This window comes from Neopelma chrysocephalum, unplaced genomic scaffold, assembly GCF_003984885.1.
Source record: "Neopelma chrysocephalum unplaced genomic scaffold, ASM398488v2 Primary Assembly neopelma1_95b, whole genome shotgun sequence".
NCBI lineage: Eukaryota > Metazoa > Chordata > Aves > Passeriformes > Pipridae > Neopelma > Neopelma chrysocephalum.
The window spans coordinates 337,583-346,956 of record NW_020897758.1 but is presented as its reverse complement, the minus strand read 5'-3'; the positions used below and the strand labels follow the sequence as shown (position 1 = coordinate 346,956).

At 51.1% G+C, this 9,374-nt stretch overlaps 1 protein-coding gene across 1 annotated transcript in view; it reads right to left on the bottom strand.

Moving 5' to 3' along the window:
* Positions 1-9,374, bottom strand: part of HIVEP3 (human immunodeficiency virus type I enhancer binding protein 3) — a 289,763-nt gene that overhangs the window by 93,605 nt on the left and 186,784 nt on the right. Inside the window, exon 4 of the mRNA XM_027694016.1 lies at positions 9,014-9,108. The gene's annotated coding sequence lies outside the window, so the exon portion shown is untranslated. The remainder of the gene's footprint in view (positions 1-9,013; positions 9,109-9,374) is intronic.

Below are 9,374 nucleotides of genomic sequence, written 5' to 3'. Positions count from 1 at the left end.
CCCCTCAGTCTCCTCTGCTCCAGCTGAACACACCAAGTGCCCTGAGCTACTCCTTGTGTGGCCCCTCCAGACCCTTCCCCATCCTCACATCCCTCCTTTCCACACTCTTTAACTGTTTGAGATTTTTCTTACATTTTGGTGCCCAAACTGCCCCAATGTTGAGGTGAGGCCGCCCCAGTGCAGAGCAGGACAATCCCCTCCCTCCCCCAGCTGAGATGCTGGGCCTGATATCAGAGTTCACAGCACCCAAAACTCAAAGCTCAACACAACCAGCAGCCCCTGCAGCTCCCTGGGAGCCCCCCAGAGCAGGGCTCAGGGGACGTGGGCTGCTCTTAGAGCTGTGTTCTGGTTCTTTAAATCAACACTAAACCTGCAGGGCTCTTACAGCAATTTAAAAAGTCAGCCCATAACAGGGATGCAAACTCGGTGGCAGCTCCATCTGGCAGGTTGAGCTGTGCTCACTATTTTAGGAGGAACTCGGAGCAAGGTCAGCCATTCAGACCAGCTCTGGATGCTCTTCCCTCAGCAGCCCAGAGGAGCTGCTTTACTCGAAGCCTCTGCACAAATGTTTTGCTGAGCTGCACAAGGAGGAAGCTGCCCCTGCCCGGGGCTCCGTGTGTGGGGATGAGCTCCGGGCACAAAGCTCAATGAGGGCCATTATCCCCGGGCTGGTTATTTCCCGCTGCAGAGCCGCTGCCAGAACACACAATCCCGGGGCTCACCCCGGGCCCTGCAGGCTGGAATGCCGTGGAGAGACTCCTCTCCGCAGAGAATGAGATGATTATGTTGGGATTAACGCTTTGGCAGCAGCGCTGGGACTTCCCCCAGTCCCTGCTCTGCTCCAAGCCCTGACCAAGCAGAACTGGGGGCACAAACGTTACTGTTGATGCCCCCCACGTCCTGCTGAGGTAAAGAGAATTCTTTATTTCAGCACAAACAGGTGAGATCAGGGCTCTTCTCACTTGTTCAAGAGTTTCAATCTCTTTCCTGCTCGCTGGCTTTGATTCTCTGCACATCAGGGAAACACAGAGTCACAGAAACACAGAATATTCTGAGTTGGATCATCGAGTCCAACTCATAGAATCACAGACTGATTGGATTGGAAGGACCTTAAAGCTCATCCAGTCCTACCCCTGCCATGGGCAGGGACACCTTCCACTAGCCCAGGTTGCTCCAAGCCCTGTCCAACCTGGCCTTGGACACTTCCAGGGATGGGGATGATCTTGTTCCCTTCACCATGAGGCAACTCAAGGAACAAACTCCTCTGAAAGGGCTGCACTGCAGTGCTGGAAAGATCTCATCAACACTTGGAGGGGTTTTATTTCCCTGGGGTGTTTCCTTTTCCCTCTATCATTTCCTTAATGAAGATGAATGAAGGAAGCACCATATCAAAAACCCTTGCAAGCAAAAAACGCACCTCTGCTCAGCCTCAGCAAAGGTTCTGCCTGGATTTTACCTTGACAACAATTCTGATTTTCTTTAGCTGATTTTCCTCTCTGAGGAAGCAGTAAGTAGGATCAGAATTAGGCCCAATTTGACCCTCTGCTCCTGTCTCTACAGCCAGTTCAAAACTTCACAGATTTACTGAGCAGTGTGTGTTATCCCAGGATCCTACAGCAGTGAGTCCCAGACAACCTCTCAAAAATAGAAATGCATCATTCCCATGTTTCAGCTGAAAACAGGCTCCTGGAGGAGCTTTGCATGACAAGCTGCTATCAGAGCTCAGCCCAGACGTCCTGTTTTGCCTCCTTTTATCATGATAAGCTTCTCTTTTTCCATTCTAAAGAACCACACTGCAAACAGACAGCACAGTTTCCCTCCCACTCCCCCCCTGCTGCAATCCTGCCCTCGGATTGCGTGGTGGGACCTCCTCACTCCTTCCAGGAGGGCAAGAGGATGTTGTGTGTGCCACAAAGAACACACTGCCCCTGTCACTGACCTGCTGCAGGTTAATCCACCACAGAAAACTTGAAACAAGAGGTCTTGGAGCTGTTGTGATGCTCTGAAAAGCACCTTCACTCGGGGAGGAGAGGAGGTGACAGATTATAGCCCAACACCTCTGACACCAGAGGGCCTGGAGCTCACCAAGAACAGGTCAGACTGTGGGGTTTTGTACCTCATCACACAACCTTTAACTGCTTTGATCTGCTCTCCTGGTGTTCAGCAGGGAGATGTGCAATCTCCACAGGGCCAGGGGCTGTCTGCCCATCTCCCATGGTCAGGGGTGGGCACATGGTGGGATTGTTGAGGTGTCCTGAGTTGGACTCGGTGATCCCTGTGGGTCCCTCCCAACTCAGGCCATCCTGTGACTCTCTGATCTGGGGTACACGAGGACACCAGTGCAGTCACCACTCTGCTCTATGGCCCCATGAAGCACTGACACTCTGTCATAAATCTGCACCTCAGCAGGTTCAGAGGAGAAGAAAAGTCTCGTTTGCTCCTTCTTTGGGACAGGATCTTCTTTTGCATGCAGCAGGTTTGGTACAACATCCCCCTGAGCAATGACTGGGCATCTCAGCTGCAAACAGGGCTTCAGTTGATGCTTCCCTTTGCTGAGGGGCACAGGGAGAGGGGACAGGACACACTGGTTTGTTCTTGCAGGAGGAAGGAGCCAAGTACGACCTGACTTGTTAGCACTGGACACATCAATGGAAGCACATGAGCGAGTTTTCTGGGTGGAGTAAAGGTGACCTGACATCTTCCAGGGTCCCAGATGGTTCATGGGAACACCCTCCAGCTGTTCCCTTATCCCCTGATGCTGTTGGGCCCTTGGTGACAAACCCCTGGCCATTGGGTCACCTACTGCCTATGAGCCCTGCTGAGGTGACCCGTGACCAGACACAGCCAAGCCCTCTGCTGCTCTGCTCCACACCTCCAGGAGGAGCAAATGATGGCATTGCCTTCAGTCTACTGATTATTTTGGCCAGTACTGCTGTCCCAAAGCTGAAGGTCACAATTCTCGAATTGTTTGGCCTTTCAAACACAACAGCTCTGAGATCCTGCAGTTCCTGTGGTCCTACAGTAGAACCACCATTCCTGACAGGGATTTGAACAGTCTGCTCAGGGAACCTGAGCCATTTCTGCCCCCTTCAGTTCTTTTGGCTCTTTCTCCTTATTTCACAATCCCTAAATCATCTCTAAGTGTGCACTAATCCTGGGAGATGACACATCTTGGTGTTGGACAAGAGGCCAAAGGTTTTCTTTATAAGCTGCTCCCGTCGTTGGTCAGACAAGGGTGACCATGAGCAGCTCAGCAAAGACTTGATCTTCTTAATGTTAAAAAGAACAAATCTGGCCCATGTGCTGGGAGCTACAGCAAGGAAGCTGTTCCCCCAAAATACTGAATCACAGACTCTCTTAGGGTGGAAAAGCCCTCCCAGCCCACAGAGTCCCCCCTGTGCCCGATGCCCACCTTGTCCCCCAGCCCAGAGCACTGAGTGCCACGGCCAGGCCTTCCTGGGACACCTCCAGGGATGGGGACTCCAAACCTCCCTGGGCAGCCCCTTCCAATGCCTGACCACCTTTTCCATGGAGAAATTCCTCCTGATGTCCAACCTGACCCTCCCCTGGTGCATTTTGAGGCTGTTCCCTCTCCTCCTGTCCCTTGTTCCCTGGGAGCAGAGCCCGACCCCCCCCGGCTCCCCCCTCCTGTCAGGGGGTTGCAGAGCCAGAAGGTCCCCCCTGAGCCTCCTTTTCTCCAGGCTGAGCCCCCCCAGCTCCCTCAGCTGCTCCTGCTGCTCCAGCCCCTTCCCAGCTCCCTTCCCTTCCCTGGACGCACTCCAGCCCCTCCATGTCCTTCTTGTGAGGGGCCAGAGCTGGACACGGCACTCAAGAGATATTTGGTGACAGTGTTGGAAGGCAGAGTTGCCTTCTGCTCTCCAGATACTTATGAAACACCTTCCTCCACCTCACCCAGTATCTCTGGCTCTTGTTCTTCCCTGGAGCTCTGAGCATATGTAACAAGTTTTAAATCTGCACCTTAATTCCCAGAGGAACCATCTCTTTCCTCATCACTTCCCTCAGTCACTCTCTCTCACTCGATGTGACAGTGCCACCAACTCTCCACAGCACTGTGGGACACTGTCCCCAGACAGAGTGTGTTCCATCAGCTACCACACACCTCCAGCAGAAAGAGCCTGTCCAGTGTTTAACTTGACACTTCAGCCTTGGGGGAGAAGCCAACAACCATGGAGCTAATCCAAAAATTCCTCATGGCTGCAGAGACCTTCCTGTACAATCAGCAACTCACCTACATCATCTCACCCCGGGGCAGAACTAGGAAAGCTCATCTTCTTTCTATGAATCACCCTCAGAAAACAGCCCCAATTAAGAGATAAAACATTGCTGCCACAACACCAACTTGTGCAAGGATTTATTTTTAGATGCAGCTTAAAATAGTGAGTGTTACCTTGGTCAAAAACATCGCCTCTGTTTTGGGAAGGGATGACATAAGAGCAGTGATACAGAGTCCTGGGAGGAGAGGCACTTCACACCCTCCCCAGGCTCCTGCACAGCACCAAACTGAGAGAAAACACTGACAAAAAGGAGGGGAAAACGTCCAGAATTGGTCTTAACACCTCCCTGCCAACGTAGTAAGATGCCAGGACTTAAAGAGAGGAGTGTAAAGGGATGATTCAAAGCAGTTTGGAAATGACAACATATTTCCCACTCAAAAGTGAGAGGAAAAAGCTGTGTGTAACTTTGGGACAGAGTTTTGGGTTCTGACAGCCAGCCCTGGGTCTGAGATGGACCCTGATGCAATGCTGACTCTTGATTTGAGGTGCCATTGCCACTGTGACACCAGGTCTCAGTGCAAAGATCTGAGGGTGGTTCCTGGTGTGACACCTCCAGCACATCCTTCTGCACCAGTGAAGGAATGGGACAGCAAAGGCAAAGAGCCCTTGGCAGCAAATGCCCATCCCTGCACACACAAACCCCCAGCACAAATCCCAGGGATGGGGATGGGGTGGGGTACCCTGTCCCAAAACAGGTTCCAGCTGAGTCCTGACACAAGGACTTGAGAGGACATCCCATCCCCAGGGATCCACCAAAACCACTGCAGACAATAAAATCCCTGCCAAGAGCAAACCCTTCTCCACAGGCCACAGTGTGTCCCCTCTGCAGCTCCCTGTGCTCTCTGCCCTCTCCTGAAAGCACACGGGGAAATCCAGCGATGGACACAAGGGTTGAGTCCCACCAGGATCGAAGTGAAGGACACAACTCCAAAACCCCAGAGGTTCAGGGCACTGTGAAACCCAGAATGCAAAGAGAAAATCAATTTAAACCTACAGTGCTGGGCAGTGGGGAGGCCACACCCTGAGTGCTGGGGTCAGGTTTGGAGCCCTCACTGCAAGGAGGACATTGAGGGGCTGGAGCGTGTCCAGGGAAGGGAAGGGAGCTGGGGAAGGGGCTGGAGCAGCAGGAGCAGCTGAGGGAGCTGGGGGGGCTCAGCCTGGAGCAAAGGAGGCTCAGGGGGGACCTTCTGGCTCTGTAACTCCCTGACAGGAGGGGGGAGCCGGGGGGGGGTCGGGCTCTGCTCCCAGGGAACAAGGGACAGGAGGAGAGGGAACGGCCTCCAGCTGTGCCAGGGGAGGCTCAGGTTGGACACCAGGAGGAATTTCTTCATCTGAAATCCTGAAAGGATTCGCATGTGAAAAGTGATATCAGTGCTCTCCTGGAGCACCTGGAGAGGGAACACCACTCAGGAAAAGAACAGGTCTTTGTCAAAAGGTGATATTGATATTGGGAGAAATGGAATTATATTGGCCACAGGTAGATTTAGGTTGGAAATCATGGAAGATTCCCAGCCCTCTGAGGCCTGAGGCTGTGGCACAGAATTCCAGGAGGAGCAGGAGGGTGACCAGGTGTGGAAAGGTTTAATTTAAAGAGGCTCAGGGGGGACCTTCTCACTCTCTCCAACTCCCTGACAGGAGGGGGGAGCCGGGGGGGGTCGGGCTCTGCTCCCAGGGAACAAGGGACAGGAGGAGAGGGAACGGCCTCCAGCTGTGCCAGGGGAGGGTCAGGTTGGATATTGGGGAAAATTTCCTCACTGAAAGAGTGGTCAGGCAGTGGCACAGGCTGCCCAGGGCAGGGCTGGAGTCACCAGCCCTGGAAGTGTTCAGAAAACACGTGGATGTGACACTTTGTGATATGGATTAGTGGGCATGGGGGTCGAAGGTTGAACTGGATGATTTGGAGGTCTTTTCCAACCTTTGTGATTCTCTGATTCTGTGACAACAAAAAGGTTTGGAAGTGGGGAGGAGCAGCCTCTGCAGAGGCCTCTGTCAGGGCCTGTGGCTGCAGCTCGTGCTCCTCATCAACCCTTCCCAGCTCACAGGAACGGCCAAAGCATCCCCACAGCCCTTCCCACAGGGAAAACCTCCTGCTCCCTCAGATTTGTAGAAGAACTCCAAGCCATCTCCATCTCTCGATTGAAGCTTTCCAAGGGATAAATATGAAAGGAGAGAGGAGAGGGATGAAGGCGATGGAAAATTCCCCCATTCGGCAGCTCTTGCTCCATCTGGGCACGCACAGATGCAAGGCTGGGCAGATTTGTTTGGTGAAAATCTGAACAGCTTTTCTCAGATGGAAAACAGTGAGGGGAAGATGCAGTAAAAAGAAGTGCCGGGAAAAGTCGGCGGCATGTGCAAGTGAGGAAAAAAACTGCAGCTTTTCGGTGAGACGCCCGAGTGGAAAATTCCAGGAGGATTGTTCCCGAGGGAAAAAGCCACGTGTGGGATGGGACAAGGATGCTCTGGTCGTGCCAGAAGACCAGGGGCAAAAACAGAGGGGAGATTTGGTACAATTATCAAAAAAAATAAGAAGCTTTGAGAAGAAACATGTTTGGAGACATCAGCACAGGGGGAGCCGGGTCACCTGCAGATGGACAATATGGGAAAGGGGGCAGGAGATGGATTTACTGACAACAAAAGATGGAAGAGGAGATGGAGAACTAATGGCTGGCTCTAAATGCTGGGTGCAGCATAATTCTCCCTAAAAGCCCAACCAGCCAGAGATTTACACATTGCACCAGGTGAAAGAGCTCAAAAATATTACTAAAACTCATAAAAACCCTAAACGCCTTCGATGTGTTTTTATCTCACATAAATAAAAGCCAGAAATTTTAATTAATCCTAATTAACCTGATTAGGATTATTACAGTGCTAAGAATCATTTACTGGCACCACGAGCTTTTCTTCCCCTCTCTCCAAAGAGAATTCCCTTTGTGCACCTGCTTTTAACACCCCCATGCTAGAGAGCACATCCAAATAGAATTCCATTATGGTTGGGAGAGATTTCATGCACTCAGAGAAATGCAGTGAAAAAATACAGAATCATTCACATTATGTACTCTCTGCAGGGATATTTAAGGCTTTTCCCCTCCAAGTAAATCAGTTTTATGTAGGTAAAGTCCTTGAAAATATCAAATCACAAGTCTTTGCTCACAGAACTTTGTTTCTTAAATTGTAAATTTCTTAAATTTCTTGTAAGTTTGGGAAAGACACTGAGGTCACAGGGAATCAGCATTTCCCACCTGGGGTCACTCACACAATATTGACCTCCCGTGTCTCAGTTTCCCCCTTTGCAACATGAGAACAGTGCTGGAAATCCTAATTCCTAATCCTCACTTCTACGAAGTCTTGAAGTGAAAGACAAGGAGAAATTACTTTCCCTGTTTAAGCTTAAATTTCCAGAACCAGTGGATGCCCCAGAGAAGATGAGGCTTGAACCAGGAGCTGTTCTGAAAAACACATTGAGGTGCAGCCAACAACAAAGCCCAGCTTTGTGCTCCTCCTGAGAGACAAACAAGGGACTAATTGTCTGAGTTTAGTCTGAGAACTGCTTTGCACCTGATCACCTTTGGGGTCCACGCACAGGTTTTGTTTTCATTTCTTGTTTGTTAAACCCCAGCAGTCACAGGGACACAAACAGTGGCTCTCCACTGGATTTTTGGTCTCTGTGGGCACCACGTGGCTCTGCCCCTTTGCCTTGTAAATACAAGCTTGGTCTGCAAAGGTTTATTCAGCAGACTCCATGGAAAATCATAAATCCTGGAATATTACACCCCTTCCACCTCCACCAAAATGAACCTGTGTGCTGGCCCAATGGTACAGACACACAGGGTTTGAGCCACAGGGCAGAAATCCAAGGGAAGGACATGGATCATCTGCTGGGACATGGATCTGCTGCCACCCAGCAGGTCCAGCACATCCCCCCATCACCCCCAGCTGCCCCCTGGGTTTGTAAGTCAGGACACAAACTGGGTTTGCATTTCTGCCCTCTGGGTCTCAGCCACAAACACTGTTTAAGGAACAAGGATTTGCCAACAGGTGCCAATGGCAGGTGGGTTTTTCAGGGAGGAGGGCTCGGGGAATAGTTATTTGCTGATTTTCTAAGAAAGCACAGAAGGGTCATAAAATGGTTTGAGTGGGAAGGAACCTTAAAGCTCATCCATTCCCACCCCCTGCCATGGGCAGGGACACCTTCCACCAGCCCAGGTTGCTCCAGCCTGGCCTTGGACACTTCCAGGGATTCCAGGGGCAGCCACAGCTGCTCTGGGCAACCTGTGCCAGGGCCTCCCCACCCTCCCAGGGAGGGATTTCTCCCTAAAATCCAACCAACATCAAAGCACAGCTGCTGTTCTTTCCAGCTCCTGGCCCTGCACAAAACCCATCTTGTTCAGGCACTGATGTGACAAATAAACTTATTTCTCGTTACAGATGTTCCAAGGGGCTGATGAAATCTCTTGCTTTGGGACACAAATCTCATCAGCCCAAGGAATTGCTTTGCCTTTTGTGCCTTTTGCAAGGCAAATGCAGCATTTTAGGATCTGCCAGAACGTGCACACAGAATCAGCATCACAGAACATTCTGAGCTGGGAGGGACCCAAAAGGATCATCAAGTCCAGCTCCAATTCCCCACTGGCAAAGGAAAAGACCTGTTGAGTGGGTGACCAAGGCACCCAAACTGTACATTTAACACTGATTGGAAGGATGGAACATAACATGCTTACTGAGATTGCTGCTGCTACCAGGCTGGGACAGGCTGCAAATACTTCAGAGGCCAGGATTAGGATTCAAAATGGTCTTGATAAATTGTAGAAATGGTCTGGAAAAAGAAAAAGAAAAAGGCAATTCAGGAATGGGGGGTGAACAGTGGTAAGACAGGAATAAGCAATGACAGGGTCACGAGGGAAATAAATATCAGCTCACAGTGGTTCATTATTTTTGGAAAAGCCCTCTAAGCTCATCAAGTCCAACAACCAACCCAGCACCACCACCATGGTCACCACTAAACCATGTTCCCATCCACATGGCTTTTGAACCCCCCCAGGGATGGTGGCTCTGCCAGGGTGGGGACTCATCATCTGCACT